Source organism: Malus domestica, chromosome 14 (genome assembly GCF_042453785.1).
Source record: "Malus domestica chromosome 14, GDT2T_hap1".
In the NCBI taxonomy this organism is placed as follows: Eukaryota; Viridiplantae; Streptophyta; class Magnoliopsida; order Rosales; family Rosaceae; genus Malus; species Malus domestica.
Window position 1 is genome coordinate 14,510,083 of NC_091674.1, and position 26,226 is coordinate 14,536,308.

Genomic DNA, 26,226 nt, shown 5'->3' on the forward strand with positions numbered 1-26,226 from the left:
TCTCTTCTCTCTATGTGCCTCACCCCCTCTCTCTGGCCTCCATAATTGTTCAGTAAATTATGCCTACAACCAAATGTTCATATTTAAATTATTATGTGCACATTTTATTGAGAGAATTATTCTGTATACATTACTGGTACATTTACTGTTGGTTTTCATACATTGATTTTAACACAAATTTAAAAGAAAAGAAAAGGGATTGGGGGATTTGAGGGGAAATTACAAAGAGATTCGGTGAGGGATTGGGGGATTTGAGGGGAAATTACAGAGAGATAAATAGAAGGGGAGGGATTGGGGGATTTGAGGGATTGTTACAGAGAGAGAAAGAGTGAGGGAGGGATGGGGGGTTGATTTTTGGGTTCTTCCTTCCAGATTTGTTCCGTAAAACCTCTTGGGTGCAATTCAATTTCCTCCCCCTTTCCCCTGAAAGAAAAATTCGAACCCCACAACTCAAAAAAACTCACTCATACGTCGCCCTTCCTTGACTTGCCGTTCTACTCATCTCCTGGTTATTCTTTCTCTCCCTTCAATTCGATTTCGGTGATTTATTCGTTGTCCTCATGATTTCCCAGTGGGATTGCAATTTGGGACTTTGTGGTACTCTCTCTCCCTCTTTCTTTCTTTCTTTCTTTCTCTCTCTCTCTCTCTCTCTCTCTCTCTCTCTCTCCTATATGGATGAATTAAGTTCTGAAGTGAGTGTGCAGGTGAGCGCGTTCTCTAACCAAGCTTTCAAGGCGAACCCATCAACGGTTTGCTTGCTAGGGGATTACAGAGACTCGAATAGGTGAGAACTATATCTACTTGAGCAATCATTCCTTTTAGAATAGTCTCAAAAATTCATTATATATCAATAATGTCTAAGCTTTATGAATTCACCTGTAGAAATGGAGCAGATATCATGCCTTGACAATTTGGAAGATGACACCCAAAATTTAGCACGTGGGAACGGGTAAAATTTGAAGACCTCAGAAACAGGTAAAATTTGCTTTTGAACTCTTATGAATGTATATTGGCGGATAATTATTAGTTTTGTTAAAAAACTGTAATTGTCGTTTTTATATATATTTTTTAACTACTAACATATTTTATGTCGGTTATGAATGACAAAATATGTCTTTATCCGACGGGAAGAAAGTGTTAGCTTTGTTTATCTTTATTTATTAATGTCTAGTGGTGTCGGTTAGGGGTGACACAAACCTGTTTTATTTGACAGCCTGTTTCAGTATTTAATGTCGCATGTAACCAACACTACTGTCCTTTTTTTTTTTAATTTTAAAAAGCTTTGCGTTTTCTTGTGTAGTTTAAGGGAACTAATCGACAGTAAAAGCCTTTTCGTGATGTAAGCAATGTTGTTGGTTCTTTTATCCGTCAGTACATGATTTTATGTCGGAATTTTTGCTAATATCCGACAGTAATAGGCTTTTCTTGTCGTTTTTTCAAATGACACTAATGGGTACTTTTGTAGTAGTGAAACAAGCCGTCAAATTTTTGCCAAATGTGTATCATGAATCATGATTCTACTTCCAACAAAAACTCTTCCACAAATTAAAGAAGAAGAGATATCCAATTTTATTGACTAAGGAGAGCAGTTTTGTGGTCCAAGTTGCAATTTTTCTTGGCGCGCTTTGTCAACAATATCGGCATGTTGGAAATTAAGTTCTTATCACAATTGGAAAATCCCCTCAAGATATTATTTGAAAAGTAACATTTTTCTTGAAGTTTTTAGTCTAAACACTGGAGATTTACAAACATAGGGTGCAGCTTAAGCAGATTAAAGCAGTGTATTTTTTCATTTCCACCCAAAGCTCGATCTGAGTATCTTAAACGGTTAGACCCAAACAATGCAAATAGGAAATACTTTTTGAAGGCAATCAAGATCATGGTTTCAAGTGAGTTATGAACCGAGCAATTATACATGTTTGGCTCTATGTCAATGAGTTGGATATGCTCTGCAAGGCCACTGGTTGCTTAACAAAGACATACAATTATAATGCTGATCCAACAATTAACAGTTGACAGTCATTCACACACTATCTAGAAGGGATATTTTATTAAGATTTAAGACTAATTTATAAAACTCGATAAAATGAATACAAGAGGTCTTTTGAGATGATGTTAGCCAGTAGCTAACATGCAACCTAACCTCTACAGAAAGCACAATTATTTTTCATGTGTTGTTAGCCAGAAGCTAACAAGCAAACTTAATCCATATAAACCAGAAACTAATCGGACACTACTTGCTTGGTTCATGTGTTAGCCAGTACCTAACAAGCAACCAAAACCTAGAACAGAGACAACTACACACTTCCTTTTTATTGCTTCAGAACAATGTTGATTCGGGTTGGTCAACTGGGTGTTGGCCAACAATTATGATGAATTTTTTATGATACAACTTTCCTTTTGAAACATTCCCATTGCTCTTTCCTGATTTCCTTCGACTTTCCACTATCATTCTATATCTTAGCCAGCGATCACTGACTGCTGCAGAATTCCAAGAATCCCATAAACTCGTGATTTGCTATCATTTGGATGCTTGTCTTGATGCCGATTACACCTGAAAAACAACTCACAAACAAGAATTAGGACATGCACGGATGATGAAACTCGGTTTTCAAGTAACAGCAACATGCGAATTTTGGTTTGAAAAAGAATAATTGTTTACCCATTGTGATGGCGCTAGCAAAGATGACACCAGAGAGGATGAATACGATGATTGATTCTCTCTTCAGAATTGCAACTACTCTTCGTACAAGGAACTGTCCCCAGAAGCCAGCCAAGATTGACATGCTTGTGAGTTATATAGCTGCAAACGGAATTTACATCAAAAAAAGAAATTACCATTGCTTGCTAACCAAGAAATTAATGAGACAAAAAATGAAAGCCATACCGTATGGTATTGGAAACCTCTTGAGCAAGTAGAACTCCACGACCGATAAAGATGATGAGAATGTCATCACAAAAGTGGCAGTTGCACTGGCAACCTGTTCATGGAAACAGTAACATTCAATGACAATTTACATGCATTGTAGTTACATGGGAAAATTGCACTCAATGGGATTTAACCATGGTAAAATAATGTTTGAGACCTGAGGGATGACACCAATCTCAAGGAGGAGAGGTCCAAGAATGAAACCTCCACCAGATCCAAGTAAGCCCCCGACAGTGCCTCCCAAGATTCCACAGAGTGCACAAAATGCAATGTGAACCGGAGTCCAGGTGATCGAAGCCTCACAGATGGATTCTGTGTTCCCTGTGCTCATTCTCTTCCCGTGCTCTTTGCACAGCTTCACTGATTCATATCCAAACACTCCAAGTGCTATGGGAAACTGAAAAAAAATATTACAGAAGGGGTAAAACATGTAGAAAAAAGAAAAGAACAAAAGAGATAAAATAACTGTTAAAAAAGCAAGGGGTAAATGCTGTCCCCGTATTAGAATAGAGTTGAGAAACCAGTTGTGGCAATTATCAAGTAGGATATGTTCTACTACCTCTAAGCAGAAGAGGACCCAATACCATGTACCGCAAGCATTTACATAATTCTGCACTCAATTCAAAAAATTTGAAGTTATAAGCATTTGGCAATCATGCAATCAGAGGAGACGAGTACACCACACCAAGGCGTCCCGTGCCAATCATATGATTCATTGTGGGAGGATAAAATCCAGTTTTGACTCATGGACCAATACCAATCATCCAAGGAGAAAGTGTTGTGCAAGGTAAAAAGCCCACAAGAAATATACGGACGCAAGGGAACGTGCCTAGATAACTACCCCACTACGGAGGAGAAGTGGGAGAGGGCGACAGGTCATGGCACTTGTTCCCAAAGCATGCAGTCATATGATGGATGACCACTAAGGAAGTGCGAAAGGTGGTCTGGTCGTGGTGCTTGATCCTCAAGCATGCAATCCTATAAATAGGGAGAGGAGCAAAAAAACAAGGTAGGTGAGGAGAACTTGAGAAAATCCAGAGAATAGAAATCAATCGACTGACTTGAGTGTCGGAGTATCTTTTGCAAGTACTCGCTTGGGCAAGCTGCGAAGGAAGATTATTTTGGGATAGTTTAAAGAAGGATTCGGTGAACGTGAAGATTGCGGTCAACAAATCTGTGGAGGTATTTCTTCTCGTAGGAAATATCGCTCCAACAGTTGGTGCCGTCTGTGGAAACGAAACAAAATCAAGCTACAAACATGACTGGATCTGCACAAAAAGTTCTGAATTCCTTCGAAGACATAGGGACTCGATCGATACATGCGAGGTCTCAATCCCAAAGTAGTGAACCTAGTCTCGCCATGGAACAATTTAGAAGGCTAACGAGGGAATTGCATGAAACAAAAAAGATAGCAGAGGAGGCGTTGAAGAAGGCTAAAGCGAGAAACACAGTAGAAGATGTAACCGGCACCAAGAGACAACATGCAGAAAAAGAAGATAAGGAGGGCAGCTCTATTAGCGTGCCATCCAATAACCGTGTTGAAGTGACGAAAAATTAGGGCGAAGGGGATCACATGATAAAAGGGTCGAAAAAGGTAAAGGATGTAGATTTGCGAGAACAAATTGAGAAGATTGTGAAGGGATACAAGCCATAGACCCCGGCGGAGCTTGCTTTAGAAACGGCCAAAGGGATTCGTAAATCGCCATTCACAGAGGACATCCTGAAATCTAAAAAACCTGCCAAGTTCATCCAACCAAAGTTTAGGCTATTTGAAGGCACAACTGATCCCGTCGAACACATTTACCACTTTCAACAGCAGATGGCGCTTGAAGGAGACGACGAGGCCCTCTTGTGCAAGTTGTTCCCCTCAAGTCTTTCGGGATCATTGTTAACTTGGTTCAGACAACTGAAACTAAGGTCTATCGAAAGTTTCACAGAGCTTTGCTAAGCATTCATATCTCAGTTTGTTTGTAATCGAAGGCCAAGAAAAGATGTTACAATCTTGTTCGGCACCAAACAAAATGTTGGCAAGAGCCTCAAAAGGTACATGACTAGGTTCACTGAGGAGATGTCCACCTTGGAAGAATGTGATTCCCACACTGTGTTTTTGGCATTCTGAAAAAGGGGTGTTACTTGGAACAAAGATGCGTAGGTCATTAATTGAAACACCATCACTAGACATGAGGGAGGTGATGGCCCGAGTTGATTGAATCATCAGATTAGAGGAAGAGGAACTTATCTAATCAAGCGGGCCACCGCGACTATTGTTGCATTTCTAGCGGTGCGCCTACCTTGAAACCCACGACTCAACCGAGGCAGGAAAGAAGATTCACACGTGATCCAAATGATGGGTTTAATGAAAGATCTAGACTTGATCGCCCAAACACCAAGCTGACAGTGAGCCTGGGCAAAATTTTCCACGAGAACAAAGGAAAATGAATCTTTCCTGCGCCAGCACGAATTCAAATGCTGCTAGAAAAGCGAGACAAGAACAAGATGTGTGCTCATCATAACGACTTTGGTCATGCCACCAATGAGTATCGAAGCCTTCGGAAATAGAGCTTATAAACCCAGGCACGTTGAAACAGGTCAGTACGTGCCACGCTCATGGAACACAATTCATTTGAGAAAGTACCACATTTAACTTTTCGTGTTTATGTTTTCCGTATTTGAATTTTTGTTTCTAGCAATGTTGAAGGGTAGATCCCTTCTTGTCTTCCTTGCATATCAAAGGGTGTATCCCTGGATGTTTGTTGACATCTCCTTATTGTATGATAAATAAAGTTGCACTTCATTCGAATCTTAGACTAAAGTCTAAAGCTGAAGAGTAGAAACCAAGAGATGAAGATCGAATCAAGATTGAAAACATAAGATCGAGTGCGAAAAGAAAACCCAAGATCGGAAAGGCAGAGACCCAATTAAGATTGGAAATCTAAGATCGTGTGGGAGAAGAAAACCCAAGATCTGAATGGCTTTGAGATCAATAATAAAGGGGCAAATTTAATCGGATTTTCCTCCTCGAACACGTTGTGTGTGTGTGTGTAGAGGAAGATGAGGCATTACGTGCGCAAAAGTAAAAGCTCAACCAATGGGACATTGTTCTCCTATCGTAAAAGGGAATATCTTTTGTTTAAAAGAGAAATTTGTGGAGTATTCCCACAAGTGGGGTTTGAAATAAAAACTTACCTGTAAGCCAAGAGGCCACTCGAGAAATCACAGGCTTGGTGGAGAAATTGAGCAGAGAAAGTGAAGAAAAGCAGGATGGAGAAACCAAAGGTAATGACACACACACATACACACACACACACACACATATATATATATATATATAAATTTATATATATATATGCATGTGAGCATAAAGATATATACAAATATATGAAAAGTACATACAAAGATTCGCATGTCGGTACGCAGAGATAAGCACGTAGATGTTGCGCGTAGGTGTGCCTATATATGCCTATGTGCCTAGACATATATATTTATATATGTGTGTGTGTGTGTAGTTAGATAGATAGCAACTCTGGCAAGGATGTGATGTTTGAAAAAGTGTGCATATGTATGTGTGTGTGTGTGTGTGTGTGTGTGTGTGTATTTATATATAGAACAACAAGTTAGGGTCGGAATGCATATAAATAAATATATATTTATAGAAAAGTAAGCCAGAAATTATTCGCAGGAGGGGCGAAATTTAAAAAAGAATAAAAGGCTCCAAAAGAATTTAGACAATCATTCAAGGTCTCAGTCCAAGGTTTGCAAGAAGGTTAGCTGATATTTCATTCAACTGAGTAAGCTCATTTTATTGAGAAGATTTGGACTATTCGAAATATTCAAAGGAGGATTTAGAGTACTCGAAATATTCAAATGAGGATTTGCGAAATATTCAAATGAGGATTTGTGCACTAACCGTATTATTTGAAGGAGGATATAAGTATCATTTCTTATAGTATCGTTCCATTACGTTAAGGTATAATGAGAAAGGTCCTAAAAGACGTTAGGCTTTAATCAGGCGGCGGCCTGGAGCCTAATGCCTAGTGCTTAAGCAGATTCTTGATTTATTATATTCATATAAATAAATGCCTATTTATAATAATAATAATAATAATAATAATATTAATATATAAAATATTGAAAATTCTCCTTAGTACTTTGGTAAATCTAATAGTATGAGATAAGAATTCAAGTGATTACGAGTTCATAATGCTTTACAAAATATTTTTTGAATCTATGAATTTATTTTATATTGTATATGTGTTACTTGAAACTCATATAAAACAAAAGGATATGGTGATTATATTTATATGATAGTGTGTACCATCAAAAATAAAAAAGAAATATAATTACAAAATTCAATAATATAATCTTTCTTTATTTCTTTCTATTTTGTCGATTAGTATATCATTTTTTTTCAATTTGAGTGCAATCAGTTCTCCTAGTTATGACGAAATGAATGGCAGTAACTACTGCCACATGTAAGCACTCAAACGGTGTCGTGTAATTAAGTTATAATAAAATAGGGTTTTAATTGTTTAAAAATAATAATAAATAAAAAGATTTTAACTTTTTCATCTTTTTCTTTCCGATGGTGGGTATGCAAACTCTGCAATCTGCTACTGCACCAAGCTTTGCAACTGCAACCATGGCTGTCTTATTAAAGCCGATATTCGCATCAGACCAGATGTTTAAAAAAAAAACAAGCAATTAGCTGCTGTGCAGCAATAGAACCAGATCATCGGAGAACAGGGAGGGATGAAGCCTGAACCAGCCAGGTTTTCCAGCGAGGGGAGGGGCTGAACCAGCGCTCCAGTAGTGTTTTCCGACGAGGGGAGTGGCGGCCGCCACTCCTCGCCCTCACTTGGCTTCGCCACTGTATATATATATATATATATATATATATATATATAGAAAAGCAAGTTAGTGTCGGTGTCATTGTCAATATATATGTACACATGTATCTGTATAAAAGCAGATGGGTGTGTAGACTAGGCGTGTTCGGCGAGGGGGATGCGCTTTTAGGCTTCTGTGCTGCAGCTATTGCCTTCATCAGTTCAACAAGATGGGATAGTGGTTTATATAATAGGTACATGTTTGTATAGCCAGTCAGACAACCTACTCAGTCAAATTTTGTCAGTCAATGTTCGTAAGATGTCAGTCCATAATGTATCAGTCCTCGTTCGTAAATCCTCGTTCGTAAATCATGTCAGTCCACTTTCGTAATGTGTTAGTCCTCGTTCGTCGTTCGTAAATCCTCGTTTGTAAATCATGTCAGTCCACTTTCATAATGTGTCAGTCCTCGTTCGTAAATCCTCGTTTGTAAATAACCTCGTAAATCATGTCAGTCCACTTTTGTAATGTGTCAATCCTAGTTCGAAAATCATAGTGGGAAGATGTCAGCCCTCATTCGTAAATTTTGTAGAGATGTCTATTGACGCTCGTAAATTATGCAAAGATATGACAAGGCGAAAAAGCTAGTTGAGCATCTGTAAGTCACGTGAACGAAATGAAGGCTTCGATAAATTTGCATTTACTCTTAGAAAAAGCAAATTCCACAAATTTGGCCTTGGTAAAAAGTGCTTCAAGTTTAGCTTGGCTTAAAGATTGTACTTCAAGGCCCCATGAGATCGAAAAACTCAGTTTTTCCCTATTTCACATGCGTAAAAAGGGAAAAAAGGGGGCACTGTGGGAGGATAAAATCTGGTTTCGACTCATGGGCCAATACCAATCATCCAAGGAGAAAGTGTTGTGCAAGGTAAAAAGCCCACAAGAAATATACGGACGCAAGGGACGTGCCTAGATAACTACCCCACTACGGAGGAGAAGTGGAAGAGGGCAACAGGTCGTGACACTTGTTCCTAAAGCATGCAGTCATATGACAGATGACCACTAAGGAAATGCGAAAGGAGGTCTGGTCGTGGTGCTTGATCCTTAAGCATGCAATCCTATAAATAGGGAGAGGAGTCAAAGAACAAGGTAGGTGAGGAGAACCTGAGAAAACTCAGAGAATAGAAACCAATCGACTAACTTGAGCGTCAGAGTATCTTTTGCAGGTACCCACCCAGGCAAGCTGCGGAGGAAGATTATTTTGGGATACTTCAAAGAAGGATTCGGCGAACGTGAGGATTGCGGTCAACAAATCTGTGAAGATATTTCTTCTCGTAGGAATTCTCACTCCAACATTCATGCATAAGGTTCTTTACACATGACGTTATATATTGGAATAGGTACAACATGGTGGCATGTGCCCGTACTGCCATCTAAGTCCTTCTCCAATCAGGGAGAGGAGGATTACTTGCCTTGAGGATTTGAAGAAGAAGGAAAATAACCCATACAGCTACCAGCACCAACACCTTTTTCCATCTAAGATTGAACATTAGTATTTGCTGAAACATACAGAAAAAAAGAGTTCAGTCTTTTTTCAGTACTTGAGATAAGAACATCAGTATTTTGCTCACCATCGTTGATTTCTCTTCTCTTGGAAGTAATGACTCATACTCTTCATTAATTAGATCTGCACCTTGCAAAAAAAAAAAAAAAAAAAAAAAAAGAAACACAGGAGATTTCCATATCAGAAACAGAAAAAATAAATAAATATGTACACGCGCACACACTTACAGTCACACAGATGTATGTGTCTTACGTTTGCTCTGAGAGCTCACTGTAGCTTCTTGCTCCCTTGCAGACTCTTTCTGCAAAAGTTTCAGAAATGAATGCACAATGAAATCACTCACTTTCAATAATGATCTTCAAATACTTTAGATTTAGGGCCCATCTTTTAGCCTATCTATATGTTAAATATTCAATTTGGAGAGCAGATGGTAAAAATTGGTACCGTTAAATTACTAGCAGTCTAAATTGTAAAAGCACTCCGACCTTTAAAATAGTCTCTTCCTTCCATATCTGAGCCCCTTTAAAACAAGGCCTTGATGAAGTCCCTGATACGATTAGAAAGAAGAAAAGAAGAGAAAAAGGATGGGATTTTTTTTTCTTTTTTTTGTTAACAAACGATATTATCTACATTAAGAGGAAGGGAGATAGGCTTAATCTTACATTGAGTTAGCAATAATGTGGTTCAAACTCGCATTTGGCGTTAATCGAATTTAAGACATTTCACTTACAAATGAAGAGATTCCACTAGACGTAGTACTAAGAGGCAAAAAGATGAGAAATTTAATAAATTAAAATAAAATATGAAATTGGGTTGTGTGAGAATAAGTAAATTAAGAGTAATGCTATATTTACTACCTAATTTTACCATCATTTGTACCATTTTTCTAACAGAGATAGTACTCACTAATGCATGTAAGTTTCATCTCTATTACAAATGATGGTATAACTAAATGATAAGAGTAATATTTTAGTAAATTAATGTACGGACCCAGGAAGAGAATAATGATGAGGACAGTGATGAGCCAGTACGGGAAGACAACACTGAGAGAAACACCGAAGGTAATGCCAAGCATGAGCATGGGCTGAAAGAGAAGGGCCAATTCATAGTCTATAATTGGCACTTCATTTGTTGGATGAGGCACTCTCAGATTGTACCACACTGATGATGCTGATGCCCCCATTATCATACCTGCATCATCCAATCCAATCTAAACCATATTTTTTTAATTAAATAAATATATTACAAGAATTAAGTAATATATTATACCACAGACAAGTAGAATAGTTCGGTGAAATTAGTTAGGAGAAAAATTTCAGAATTTGGGAGAAACACAAATGGGAGACAGAAATGCATCAATCATTTAACAACTCTTTTTGATATCAGTGCATGTGACTGTTTTAAATAAAAATTACATCATAAACTTAATTTAGTATTGCCTTTCACACTTGTATTTTCTTGAATCTCATTCCTTTATTTTAATTCTTAGATTCTTGTTTTATTCATTCAACTGAAAGGTATAAAATCTGCGAAAATCGTTTTTCATTGAGTTGGGATACTATGTTAAATATAACGGGTTGAATTTCTGTTATATGTTTTAAATAAAAATTTTGACATCATAAACTCAATGGAAAGCAGAAGAAAAAGGTGGTTTTTGAAACTCAAAATATGCAAAAAAAAAAAAAAAAAGGGGGGGGGGGGGGAGAAAAGAAGAAGATTGGGTAGAGAGAGAAGTGAAATTACATTTAGAGAGAGCAGCAGCAGTAGACTTGGTATCAAATCCAACAATCAAAGTAAGCATAGGAACAAATATTCCCCCCCTCCTACTCCTCCCACAGTCCCACATGCTGACCCCAGAAATCCAATCACTAGCACAAGCCTCCAACCGAACTTCAATTCCTGCACTCAAAGAACAAAAACCTTTATCCATTGAGCAACACTTCACCTTTTCCATACATACAAAGACGTCTGGATGTGCGCGCGCTTCATGTGCAAAGAGCATGGGGCACGCACACATTTAAAGACATTTGGATGTTCACGCTCCGTGTGCTAAGAGCATGGGGCACGCGCACATACAGAAACACAAAAAGCTGAGAGATAGGGAGAGAGAGTTACATGCCATGTTTTATTGGTGGTGGAGAGGTGGGAGAGATTGGAACTGAGATAACTGGAAAGGCAGATTTGGGGAGAGTAGTAATCATATTGGTGAGTGAAAAACACAGAGAGAATAGCGAGAGAGAAACTCGAAAGGAGATAGAGCACTAGGGTTTTTGTGGCCATCGAACTCGTTGGTTTTTTTCTCCGAGTGTTTATAGTACAAACACCAAAATATTTACTAGGATATAACTGCAAAATTCAGTTTTTTTCAATTGCTTTGGCACACCCAGATATGTTATTTTCTCTGCTCGTACTAAATAGTGAGAGAACCAACCAAGGTAATATATAAATACGAGAGAGAGAGATAGATAGAATTGTCGTTTAATAGGAGCCACATGAGTGACACATCTAGTCACATTAATTATTTTTCTTGAATTAGGGTTGTTACCAATTTGAGATACGATAGGAGATATTATCTGAATCTTTTTCTTGTGTTTCTAATAGATATTGTATTTTTTTATACGACACGAAAATAATACGAAAATAATGGATTTTGGATCAACACGATAATTAATCGAGTCATTATCGGGTGACCCGTTAAGAACAGATTCTTAACGGGCATACACGCGGGTAACATGTGGGTAATCCATTTCGACACGCGGGCAACACATGGGTAATCCGTTTTGACCCGTTTGTAAACACGAAAATTCCTGAAACAAACGAGACAAGAACAAGCATACAAAATAATATTTTGTATTAATGATTTAGGGGTTACAATCTCTTCTACAAATTTAGCCTCTGATTCGATCTCCGTAAGGTGTTGATTTATGGATGTGTGATTGATCCAAGGGCCGTCGAGGCTTGATCTTGGATGAATGGTTGAAAGTTTTCTTCAAGGGCCGTTGGGGCTTAATCTTGAAGGTTGAAGGAAGTTTCTTCAAGGGCCTTTGGGCTTGATCTTGAAGGTTGATGGATGAACGGGTCTTCAAGGCTTTTGGGTTTGATCTTGAAGAACTGTTGATGAACGGATCTTCAAGGGCCTTTGGGGCTTGATCTTGATTAACAATTGATGAATGGATCTTCAAGGGGCTTTTGGGCTTTATCTTGAAGAATGGTTGGATGTGTGGATTTGTTGATGTTGTTGATCCAAAAGGCCGTTGGGGCTTGATCTTAGGATGAACGAATGATGAACGATGAACGCTTTCTTCAAGGGCCGTCGGGGCTTGATCTTGAATTAGTGGAAGTTCCTCCAAAGGGCCGTTGGGGCTTGATCTTGAAGGTTGGGTTGACGAAGAACGAAGAGAGATTTCTTGATCCTTCGGGATTTGCTTGGGAGCTTTGGAGTTTCAAAGCTTCAAGATTTTGGTGTGAGGTGAATTGGTTATGAATTGGTATCCAAATGAATGCATTGGCTTCCTATTTGTAGAATTTTCCAAGGCCTAATTTTAAATATAATATGCAGATGAAATAAATCGTTTCTGCCAGGTGTTGACATGTGTCTTATTTGATGAGTTTTCTGATTTATTTTGATTTTTCTTTTAGTCACACGCTACGTGTAAAATTTATGTGACACGTGAGCGTTGAAATTGTAACTATTGGTCAACATTTATTTCACCGAAATTTTGATGTCTACAAATGCCCCCACTTCAAGGCGCGTCATATACATGTGCTTGTCACGTGTAGGAGATGCGTTTTGAAGTCCCTTAGTGTAGATGTCGATCCAAGGGCCATCGAGGCTTGATCTTGAATTGGGCTAGAGATTTCTTCAAGGGCCATTGAGGCTTGATCTTGAATTGGGGTTGAGATTTCTTCAAGGGTCGTTGAGGCTTGATCTTGAACTTTGTTTGAAATTTCTTCAAGGGTCGTCGAGGCTTGATCTTGAAGGTTGAAATTGGACCACAAGGAGCTTCATTTGGTAGATGATCTTTGGCTTTGGTAGTGGATGAATTGGCACATATTTGTTTTTGCGCTTGTTGACTTTCCACAGCTTTGATCTTGAACTGAGTTAGAGGATTTTCTGGATTCCTCCAATTGTTGACTTTCCACAGCTTATTCTTGAACTGGATATGATTCAATGGTGGTGGACGCTTGATCTTGAATCGGACTTGTGATTTCCTCAAAGGCCGTCGAGGCTTGATCTTGAATTTGGCTGGAAGTTTTTTCAAGGGCTGTTGAGGCTTGATTCTTGAAGGTTGACTCGAACACATGGTAAGTAGGCACGAGGTGAAGGTGACGACTTATTGCTTTGTTCAATCTTTCTAATTCACCACTGAGCAGTTTGGTCAACGGTATGATCTTCAAGATTGATGGACTCTTCTTCCAGTTGGTGACTTGATCTTTAAGGATTTGATTCAAGGGTGGTGAATCGGCACTTGCAGCCCACAATGCCTAGCGAGTCAACCCAAGAATTTGAGGGTCAAAACGAGTCCTCCACCCAGAGTGATTGCAACCCTGATGATATGAGATACTTTTGGTTTTGAAAAAGTAGCAGATGAATCGGCACGTGCTTTGTTGTGCTTGTCTCCACATACTTTAATGTATCATTTTCCCTTGCCTTATTTGTTCTTCTGGTAAATGTGGTATCTTCTCTGGAAGCATAAGATGTTGAGACAATGGGTACTTTGAGAGCAGTGCTAGGTAAGCAATCAGGGAAGGGTTCTAGGCAGTCGGTTCTAGATCGGAAGATTGATACCAAGTGCTGACTGATTGCTTTCTTTCTCCTTGTCCCGCACGTAAGAACAATGACAAAGAAAAGGACAGGGAGAAAGCATGATATGAAATACTCTTACTTTCGAAGAAGTGGTGGCGATTTGACAGCGTTGCACAACAAGGCTTTGCTCTTCGGCGATGGGGCCATCAATATGTTGTTGAAGCTTCTTGAGCTCTTAGATTCAACTCAGACTCCTGCTGGGTTGGTCGATTGTGCAGGGAAGATGAGACTTGATTTTGAAGGAAATCAGCACGTTGTCTCCACATGCTTCAAGGTATCATTTTCACTTGCCTTATCTGTTCTCCAAGAAAATATGGCATCTTCTCGAGTTCCTCAACTCAGACTCCTTCTGCTGAGTTGACTGTGCAGGCTGCATTCTTTTCTGCTTGTTTCTTCTGCACGTTGTCTCCACATGCTGTAAGGTATCATTTTCACTTGCCTTATCTGTTCTCCAGGCAGATGTGGCAGCTTATTTGGAAGTACAGTAGCAGTGGAAGACGAGTACTCGAGAGCAATACCATGTAAGCAACCAGGCAAAGGTTCCAGGTAGTTGATTCCTTACCCGAGTTTAAGTGAAGGTTCCGACATATTGCTTTCTTTATCCTTGTCTTTGCAGGTAAGAACAAGGACAAAAGAAAGGACAGGGAGAAAGCATGATATGAGATACTCTTGCTTTCTACCCTGGTGATATGAGATACTTTTGCTTTGGTGTCATTTGCTTGCAGAGGTACCCCAAGGAATAAGGAACACTAAGTGACTCGAGAGGTTTCGTTGGGAAAGCATTCTCGAAGATGAAGAAATGTTCTGTATGTCTCCCTTGCAATGGAGGGTGAAGGTTGACATTTATATGGATTAATAACCAGTACTGTTCTTTCACTCTTGTCGGCAACCGTTGGATGATTGAACAGTAAACTTCACGTGCTTTCTACTTCACCAAAAATCTTTGACAAATTGCCCGTGATTTGCGTAAAGCTGAGTGTGAATGCGATAGATGCTGACACGTCTGGAAAAGCAGATGCCTCTTCGAGATCTGAAATCGGCGCTTAGATAAATTGCTCGTGATTTGCGCAAAGCTGAATGTGCATATGACTGATGTTGACATGTTTGGAAAAGCACATGCCTCTCCGATTTCTGAGCTTGCCTCTTTGAGTTCTGAGCTCCGTCAAGTGCAGAGGTTGCATGTGACAAGTGCGGACAAATCTGAAAAAGAGGATGACCCGTGGTTTCTGAGCAAGCCTAGCTTTTGAGAAAGCTAGCACCTCTTCGATTTTTGAATTGGCCTCCTCGAATTCTGAGCTTGCCTCTTAGATCTCTGAAATCCATTCGAGTGTTAATTTTTATAGAGGCACGTAGTACGTTTCGAAGCACACTTGAATTTCTGCCTGTAGAAACTCCCTTCTTGCACTTGATTTGTCCGACCTCTTCTTTCTTCAACACCTTTGAAAATGTTTGGCCCTTCCGACCGTCATTTTGACTTGAACCTTGGTGAAGAGGCAGCCATGCCTTCTCAAGACAACATATGGCGCCCATCTTTCATATCCCCTACTAGTCCTCTTACCGTTGGGGATTCGGTGATGAAGAATGATATGATCGCTGCAGTGGTGGCCAGGAACCTTGTCACTCCCAAAGATAATAGACTACTTTCCAAATGGTCTGATGAGTTGGCTGTTAAGGATTCTCTGGCTCTCAGTGTGCAGTGTGCAGGTTCTGTGTCTAATATGGCCCAACATCTATTTGCTCGAACCCGTCAAGTTGAATCATTGGCGGCTGAAGTGGTGAGTCTCAAATAGGAGATTATAGGGCTTAAGCATGAGAATAAATAGTTGCACAAGCTCGCACATAACTATGCTACAAACATGAAGAGGAAGATTGACCAGATGCAGGAATCTGATGGTCAGATTTTACTTGATCATCAGAGGTTTGTGGGTTTGTTCCAACAACATTTGCCTTCGTCTTCTGGGGCTGTACAGCATAATGAAGCTCCAAATGATCAACCTTGGGTGCCTCCTCCTTCTGGGGTTCTGCCTAGTACTGAGGCTTTGAATAATCACCCTCTGGTGCCTCTTCGATCTGGGGCTCTGCCGACTGTTGAGACTTCTCCTGAGCAACCTTTGTGAAGGCTCCCTCTTGTTTGTTTGTTTATTTGTTTTTGTTTTTGTTTTTAACTTATGTAAAACGTACATTTATGTAAATTTTTAGAGAAATCAATAAATGAGCCTTATTTCATTCTCTGTGTGTGTGTGTGTGTGTATATATATATATATCTTAGTGCCAAAAGCATAAAGAAATTATTATTATTATTATTATTATTATTATTATTATTATTATTATTATATTATTTTTTTCATGGTTTTCAAAACACTATCCTAAAAAGATATATATATATATTTTTTGCACATGGTGCCAGATGCACCAACCATTTTTTTTACATTTTCTTTTCTTTTCCTTTTTTGCACATGGTGCCAAATGCACCCTTTTTTTTTCATGTGGTGACAGCACCACTTTGCTCCACCATCCTTTTTTTTTTATTATTATATATTTTTTTCTGTATAAATTTGGGTGATGGGTAGAGGAATTTGCGGGGAGCGGAGCAAAGAGGCCGAGAAGATGGTGCTTCGAGCTTCACGATCGGCTAGTCATTTGACGGTGGTCGTTGAAGTTCTTTGCTATCATGGTGGTCATAGTGACGAGCTCGAGGGAGGTCAGGCGCTGCGGTAGAAGTAGCAGGAGATGATGGAGATGGAGTTTCGCTTGATGGCGTCGTCGGGGGAGAGGTTGAGGAGCTGGAGAACTTGGGCAGCAGCCATAGTGGAAGAAGACAAAGAAGTGGAGTTCGTGGTGCATGCAGGAAGTCTCGGCCTTGAAGTAGACGAGGGCACGACGAGAGCAGATCCACCATTTTTTCTCTGAAGGCTTTACGGAGCTCTGACCGAGAGAAGATCCTCGGCAAATCCCTGTCACCCTTGGTTGGCTATACAACTTTATTCACATCTGTTCCATCGAGCATCCTCGAAGCCATGTCCGCGCGGACGGAAATAGTCGGCGCTAGAGGAGACAAGAAGGTGCTTGGTGGATCTAGACCAAACTCGCTGGAGTTGCAATGGAGTTGCGGCGCTGGACGATGAGCAAGTGCGTTCTAGAGGCCACTCCACTTGAAGGTTTGGACGAGAGAATTCCCTAGCAGAATAAGGGTTTTAATGGAGGAGATGGTTATCTTTTGGCCTTGTTCATGGGCTTTGGTGAAGAAGGGCTGTTGGTTCAAACCGCGAGGGCTGAAGGTGGGTGATGATGAGGAAGCCGAGAGACAGAGGTGCAGTGGGCTAAGTTGGAGCGGAGCATCCTCGCTAGGCAGAAGGAGAGGGAGAGCCAAGTGGTGATGAAGAGTCCTACTCGTGACTACTTGTAGCTGCTGTGACGATGGCTGGCATTTGCTTGTTGCTGTGGAGGAAGGCTGAGCTTCGCATGCTTCAAGAGGGATGCTGCTTTGTGAGCATGATGTTCATGGTGTTCTTGGCGCGGAGCAAGGAGGAGGAGCCACTGGTGTGAAAGTTTTTGTAGTGGTTAGCCTTGTTATCGAGCTTGCAGAGGAAGAAGACGGAGGTTGTGATGCGAAATATATAACCACACAAATTAAACCCTCTTTTTATCAATTGTAGTAAAGTATGTAAGTAGGGATCGTTCTGGATCGGGGATTAGGAGGGCTTGCTAAAACCTCTAAACTGACTTAGAAACACAAAAATAAAGTTTAAAACACTTAACAAGACTCACAACAAAGTCACAAGACTCAAAACAGATTATAGAGACTCAAAACTGCCTAGAAACAATTCTAAGGCAGTTTCTGCCACTAACACAAAGTTTGGACGAAAATTGATTTTATCTTGACTTTAAAACCCTTAAAAACACAATCTAAAACAAGTTCTAACTAATATGACTCAATAAAGTAAAGGGGGAATTGGTTTTGATGAATTTAAAAATAAAACAAGAACTTTGTAAAACAAAACAGGTTTTAGAACGAAATTGGTTTAAATGGATGGATGGAAAGCTAGCTAAGGGGTTCTTCTCAACACATGTTATACTTGCATAGAAAATGATTTCCAATTGCTCTTCGACAAACCATGAATATTCAACGCCCCAAATTAATCGTGAATTGCACTAATTAACCCTCAGTTTTTCCACAAGTTATTAGGTTGGATGATTGCATACGACAACCCAAAACATTCCCTACAAGTTCCCTACATGAATTGCATAATAGAGATACAAGCAAGAATCATTAAGTTCTATGAAAAACATAAGCATTGATGAGGCACTCGTTACTATGATTTGCATGAAACTTATGCCAAGAATTTACTTAACACGATTGTGATCAACAACCTTTACTACTTATGAATATAAGTTCATAACGATTAGGTGAAACTCCCTTATATCCTAGCAACAAACTTATGCATGAAAATTAAGCGTGCACTCTCAACCAACATACACAAATTAGTTTTAATTCATAGAGATAAGTAAATTAAATTCACAATTCATGAAACGCAATTGGAAGTAATCAAATCATATAGCAAGCATAAACATGGTTTTGAATCCCCCCCTAGCCAAGGGGGGTTTAGTTCCTCATACTTGCAAAGCAAAGATACATAAAATTAGACATTGAAATCAAAGATAGAAAAGACCTAGAAACGCTCCAACACTCCCAAGGCTTGGGCATAGGCACGGCACCAGGTTTCTTTTTCTTTCTCATTCTTTGCAAGTTGCGGCACTAGAGGGATCGGTGTGTTTGAGTGGTTTTTATGGTGTAGAATGGATGGGGAATGGTATGGAAATGTTTAGGGTTGATGGGTGGTGTGGCTAGGGGTGATTTTTGGCTGAATTTGGAGAGAATGGTGGTGGAAAATTTCGGCCAAGGAGTAAGGATCAAAAATCTGTTATGTTGATGAATATGGGAGGTGGTATTTATAGGCTTGAGAGAGGACCACTCCATTTCCTTTGCATGTGCATCTTGTGTGGGTGTGAGTTGTCATGTTTCCCCTTTACATTTACACACACATGCTTCATCATTTCAACCACCAAACACCCACAATTCCTACCCATGTGTGTGTGTTTCCTTTGCCCATGTGTGTGTGTTTTTCCTTTGCATTTGCAGACACATGTTCTTCATTATTTCAGCCAACAATCCACCCATTTCTGCCCATGTGTGTGTGTTTCCTTTGCCCATGTGTTGCCTTTCTCTTTTTATTAGCCAAATCTGCTTAGCCCTTTTCTGACCTTTCAGTGTTACAATGCCCATAACTTCTTCTAGAAAAATGAGATTAACAATCCCTAAATTGCTCCAGAAAATAGACATCCGTAGCTTTCCACGCATATAAGGCTCATTCTCCCATTCATTCTAAGCTGTTTGTAACATGCTTCCAAAGTCAGATAATCTGCACAGGCAGTTTTGACGAATTTGTTACTTAATAATTCACTTGTGCTACTTTTCTTTTCTTTGCTTGATAAATTACACAAAACACAAAAACATAGTAAATAGCTCAAAAATATAAGGAACTAACTAAGAAAAGACAAGTGAATTTTATGTAAAATATATATAAATATGAGCTTATCAGGTTGTGCTACCGTTAACTGTGCACTGCCGGCTGCTACTTGCTACGCTTGCTGCCATGGCTGTGTTCTGCAAGGCTTAGGCTGAAGCGAAGCAGAGCTGGTTGTCTTTGTTAGTGGAGGAAGAGATTTGGTTAATGAAGGTGCAGAAGGCCGGTCTCGGTTGAGCTGAGCTGCAGTTGCGTCTTGAATGACACCATTTGGGTATTTCCAGTGACAAATTTCCGAGCTCGAAATTCAATCGGGAAGATTCGAAAAAGACAGACGAAGTCGAAAGCTTAGAGCTGAGTGAGAATGGGCTTTGAGAGCTGGGCCCGGATTTGTAGCTGGGCTCGCTGGCTTTGGGAAGAAAAAGTTTTGGGGCTGGCCCCTTTATTTTATTTTTATTTATTTATTTATTTATTTTTTTTGTTTTTGTTTTTTTTTTGTAAATACATAATAACATATGTATTCATTTTTTTTCTCGAAGAAACTGTAATTTAATTTTGTACAAAGAAACTTGCAAATTTTTTTTTTAATAAAATTGACCTTCATCAATGAAACTTTAATCAAACCCCTATTTTTTAATTTCTTATGTGACTGAACTCGAAGTCGAATGCTCGAGCTGCTTACGTACCCTTCCAAAGAAAGAGATCAAGTCAAAACGTAGTTCAAATACAGATTTTTTTTTTTGGATTTTTTTTTTGGTGCCGTACGCAGTTTATGCTCTTGCGGGCTAGGAGCTTCTTGGTGCCATATGCAGTTTTAACTCGTGCAGGCAAGGAGCAATTTGATGTCGCCTTTTATGCTCGTGCGGACAAGAAGCGATTTGCTGTCGCCTTTTATGCTTGTGCGGACAAGGAGCTTTGGTTGTCCCCTTTTAGGCTCGTGCGGACCAGGAGCGTTGGTTCATGCAATTTAGGCTCGTGCTAACAAAGAGCTTTTCAATTTGTCAAACGATCTTGGAGAGGAATTCCTTGCAATCCTCATAGCAATGAGTCTTGACTGAGTGATTGAAGAAGTCTTCGGGGAGGAAATCGCGCATTGTGATGGGGATGGATGATCTTTGTGTCAAAGTTTTATCATCCTTAACATTTTTCACATTGCTTCAGAGGTTGACAAGAGCTGTTTTGCCCCCTTTCCGATTGGTGACCTTGTGGATGAGACGTATGCTTCTTGTGCAGTTTCTTCGAAGTAACATGAGTCCATCCCTTAACTTTACTTTGCTTGACTGGCATGGATTTGGAGCATGACCCCAGCGATTGAGGTGAAGATTTTGAGTCGACATAGCCATAAGTGATGGTGGTATAATTTGACTTCACCACATCGTCAAGATCTAGCTCAATGATTCCTTTCTGAGCCAGCTTCATGATGAGATCTTTCAGTATGAAGCACTTTTCCATTGGATGACTTATGAAACGGTGGAATTTACAATACCTTGGACTGTCAGTACGATTCATCTTTTCCGGCTGTCTGCACTTAGGTAAGTCGATCACCTTTTTGTCAAGCAAGTCTTTTAACATGGCAACCACATCAGAGTCGGGGAATGGATAAGTCTTCTCCTCAAGCTCATTCAAAGTATGTCTACGCATCTCTTGATCACGAAAAGCTTCGGCTTGAATCGCCTTGCCTCGTATAGAGATTTTAACGAGAGCTGTGTTGACCGTCATTGCTTCCTTAGTAGATTTCCACGCAGCATTCTCTACCTTTGTCCCAAGAACTGTAGTCGGCGATCGGTTCTTTCTTCCCATGATGGGCGATGCTCAACTCCATGTCATGGGCGCGGGTGGCTAACTCCTCAAAGGTCCGTGGTTTGATGCCTTGAAGGATGTAGTGTAATCCCTACTGCATGCCTTGAACACACATCTCGATCGAGGAGGTCTCCGAAAGTCTGTCTTTGTAGTCAAGACTTAAAGTGCGTCATCGGTTGATGTAGTCCACGACTGGCTCATCTTTCCATTGCTTTGTACTTGTCAGCTCCAGCATGCTTACAGTGCGGCGGGTGCTGTAGAAGCGGCTAATGAATTCTCTTTCCAATTGCTCCCAGTTGTTGATGGACTCAGGCTCTAGGTCCGTGTACCACTCAAAGGCGTTTCCTTTCAGCGAGCGCACAAACTGCTTGGCGAGGTAGTCTATCTCCGTCCCCGCATTGTTGCAAGTTTCGACGAAATGTGCAACGTGCTGCTTTGGGTTTCCTTTTCCATCAAACTGCATGAACTTTGGTGGTTGATAACCCCTTGGCATCTTCAGGGCATCAATCTTCTTGGAGTATGGCTTCGAGTAGAACAAGGAGGTATGTGAGCTCCCTTCGTACTGCACCTTGATAGTGTTGGTGATCATCTCTTGCAGCTGCTGGATAGAAAGAGATCCCATGAGTGCCGCTGCTTGGTCTGGCTCTAGCTTCACATTGATTTTCTCCACCGGAGGCTTCTCTTCTTCGCCAGCTCATCTTTTTAGTGGATCATCCTCTGGGTTGGGGTTCTCGCCATCCTGTGGCTTGAGTCGGCTGACGAGTGTAGCGATTTGCAAGTATTTTTCTTCCACAATCTGTGTTAGCCTTGCGATCGCTTCATTCATTTGAGCCAGTTGTTCTTCAATAGTGGTAACGCCGATGGTCATGACTTGTGCAACCAATATACGTGACTTTCCTTTAGACATCCAAGATGTTGACGAAGAACGTTGTTGGCTGCTTTGGGATGTCATCTTGTGTGCATTAGCAGCATGCTTCGGTGCCCCTAGCGAGGTCAGGTTGATGACAGACTCACGCTTTTGATTCTCCCCTTGCTCCTTTAGCAGCACCAACTTTGAAGTGGCATGTTGATGAGCGGTTGTAGCGCCAATGGATTGTCCTTTCGCGGCAGAAGTGCTCAGGATCCTTCCCTTGGTGGTTGCGAGAACGGCTTGTCCCTTTCTTGATGCCATTGACTTTGAGGTGTGTTTGGATTCCTTGAACGGACAAAGAGATGAGAGGTAGAGATGATCCCACCAGGCGTGCCAAATTTGTAAACACGGAAATTTCTGAGACAAATGAGACAAGAACACGTGTACAAAATAATATTTTGTATTAATGATTTAGGGGTTACAATCTCTTCTACAAATTTAGCCTCTGATTCGATCTCCGTAAGGTGTTGATTTGTGGATGTGTGATTGATCCAAGGGCCGTCGAGGCTTGATCTTGGATGAATGGTTGAAAGTTTTCTTCAAGGGCCGTTGGGGCTTAATCTTGAAGGTTGAGGGAAGTTTCTTCAAGGGCCTTTGGGCTTAATCTTGAAGGTTGATGGATGAACGGATCTTCAAGGCTTTTGGGCTTGATCTTGAAGAACTGTTGATGAACGGATCTTCAAGGGCCTTTGGGGCTTGATCTTGATTAACAATTGATGAATGGATCTTCAAAGGGCTTTTGGGCTTTATCTTGAAGAACGGTTGGATGTGTGGATTTGTTGATGTTGTTGATCCAAAGGGCCGTTGGGGCTTGATCTTAGGATGAACGAATGATGAACGATGAACGTTTTCTTTAAGGGCCGTCGAGGCTTGATCTTGAATTGGTGGGAGTTCCTTCAAAGGGCTGTTAGGGCTTGATCTTGAAGGTTGGGTTGACGAAGAACGAAGAGAGCTTTCTTGATCCTTCGGGATTTGCTTGGGAGCTTTGGAGTTTCAAAGCTTCAAGGTTTTGGTGTGAGGTGAATTGATTATGAATTGGTATCCAAATGAATGCATTGGCTTCCTATTTATAGAATTTTCCAAGGCCTAATTTTGAATATAATATGCAGATGAAATAAATTGTTTCTACCAGGTGATGACATGTGTCCTATTTGATGACTTTTCCAATTTATTTTGATTTTTCTTTTAGTCACACGCTACGTGTAAATTTATGTGACACGTGAGCATTGAAATTGTAAGTATTGGTCAACATTTATTTCACCGAAATTTCGATGTCTACACCCTTAAGAAAAAAATTATTTTGATAATTTTAAAGTTTAATTACTAAAAGATTTATTATAAAAATTATGAAGCTCCTTTTGGTCACCTGGGATTGCTAATTTGCTACCCTCCACTTTCTTATGGCTGCCAGTGCCACAAGCACATGAGCTATCCTACCATAAGGACTCTCAGAAGGCAATTTGTGCCTGTAATACGTAGTCCCCATCAAAAACACCACAATAGAGATTGCAAGCACAAGTGTTGGGAGACTATATCGAAGGGCCCACCCAACTTTGTCTTGTATGTAAAGAAGGTGTTCGAGAAAAGGGTCCCAAAGAAGATGTTGAACATCCACCGGTTGAAAAATGAGAGCTTTTGGATCCTCTCTTTGGGCTCAAACTCATCAAACTGATCTGCTCCCATGGTGGAGATGTTGGGTTTGGTTAAAATACAATAGCCATATTAATATATACAATATATTATATATTAAATATATAGTTTTGTATTATTATTCTATATAAGTTAAAAAAAAAGTTTTAGCCATTATTTATTTTTATTATGAGAGTTCATTATTATCATTACTAGGATAAATTTTACTTAATATGTTGTTGTTCAAAATTAAAATAAACTAGTATAGTATTTGTATATACAAGAACTAAAAAGACATACATACAAGTATGAAAAATGTGAAAGAATATATAAACACTTATGATTCATCATTATTCCTCCATGAGTAGATAATGGTTACACTTACATTATCGCTTAGATTTTTAAAATTCTTCAAACCCTCATGAATAATGTTTTTTATATAAGGGAAAAATTAATAATAATCATTGTGGAAGTGTAAAAAAATGTAAAAAAAAAAATATACAATCACTTATAATGACAAGCTTTACAACTTTCATGAAGGGGTCAGCTTTGAAATCCAACACTATAATTCATAAACCTTAAATTTATATTTAACTGTCGGTTGTTATTTACGCTTTATTCTTGTTACTGAATTTCATTTTTAAAATTTTCTTTTCTGAAAACATGATCATCTGGCGGATGTAAGAAGATGAACACTTCAGATATTTGATATCACATTTCGATTTTTACGGTTAACTGAAATATGAGTCGATGTCATATAGTTTGTAGAAACTTTATAAACATCAAGCAATAATCTGTCGAAGATTTCTTGTGAAGTAGAAGGCACGTGAAGTTTACTGTTAAATCATCCAACGGTTGCCAATAAGTGTGAAAGAATAGTACCGGTTATTAATTCCTATAAATGTTAACCTTCACCCTCCATTGCAAGGCAGACATACATAACCTTTCTTCATCTCCGAGAATGCCTTCCCAACGAAGCATCTCGAGTCACTCAGTGTTCTTTATTCCTTAGGGTACCTCTGCGAACAACTCATCCAAAGCAAAAGTATTTCATATCATGAAGGTTGAAAGCAAAAGTATGTCATATCATGCTTTCTCCATGTCCTTCTCCTTGTCGTTGTTTTCATTTACGAGACAAGGAGAAAGAGAGCAATCAGCCATCACTTGGTATCAATCTTCCGATCTGGAATCGACTGCCTGGAACCCCTTCCTGATTGCTTACCTAGCCTTGCTCTCGAGTACTCATCTTCAACATCTTATGCTTCCTCTTGATCTACCACATCTGCCTGGGGAACAGATAAGGGAAGTGAAAATAATACCTCGAAGCATGAAGAGACAATGTGCTAATTCATCCTCAGCTAGGGACAAGGAGAAAGAAAGCAAATGGTGGGCACTTGGAAAGATTGAAGAAAGAAACATACTATCACCTCTACCTCGTGCCTGCCTACCGTGCAGAAGAAACAAGCAGAGAAAAATGCAAACTGCACAATCAAATCAACCTAGCAGAAGGAGTCTGATTTGAAACCAAGGAACTCTGATATTCCTCGCTCAGAATTCCAAACCAGTTCGAGATCAAAGCTGTGGAAAGTCGCCAAGATCATCTATCTCCAAAACCAGATTTGCGTTCTTAAACTCTACTTTGTCTGGTTTTTACTTTACCATACTTGTCATGTTTATTTGTTGTTTGTTTGTTTTTGTGTGAGTTTATGCTTGAAACATTGAGGACAATGTTTGATTTAAGTGTGGGGGGGGGGGTAACCAAGTTGTTTTGCATGAAATTCGTAGGAGTTTATCACCCATTACTTCTAGTGTTGTTCCTTGCTGTTTTAAAGTGTTTTTAAGCTGATTTGGAGTGTTTTAGTGTGTTTTGACATAAAAATCCAAAAATCTCATAAAAATTTGAAAAAAAAATTTGTTTTGAAAAACCCAAAAGAGTTGTTTTTGTGTGTTTATTTGTGTCTTAGGGTACCTTCTAACACAATGATGAGGATTTGGTTTTTAATTACATGACTATTAAAGAGAGTTATAAACATGGATGAAAATTGATTTACTCTTTGGTGTATGCTTGGTTGTGGTTATAATTTATGAATTCACATGCAATCATAAAGGAAAAATTAGTTTTTGTAACATGCTTGAAGGAAGGAACTCAAATGAACGCTACAACCTTGTGAGACTTGAGCCTAAACGTTTATTTGGAGAGTTAATAATCTGTGCATCATTGTTTTCTAAAGTCGTTGCATG

General features: G+C 39.6%; 1 pseudogene; it reads right to left on the minus strand.

Moving 5' to 3' along the window:
* Nucleotides 1-2,471: 2,471 nt before the first annotated feature.
* Nucleotides 2,472-21,446, minus strand: LOC103454783 (sulfite exporter TauE/SafE family protein 4-like; annotated as a pseudogene).
* Nucleotides 21,447-26,226: the final 4,780 nt, after the last annotated feature.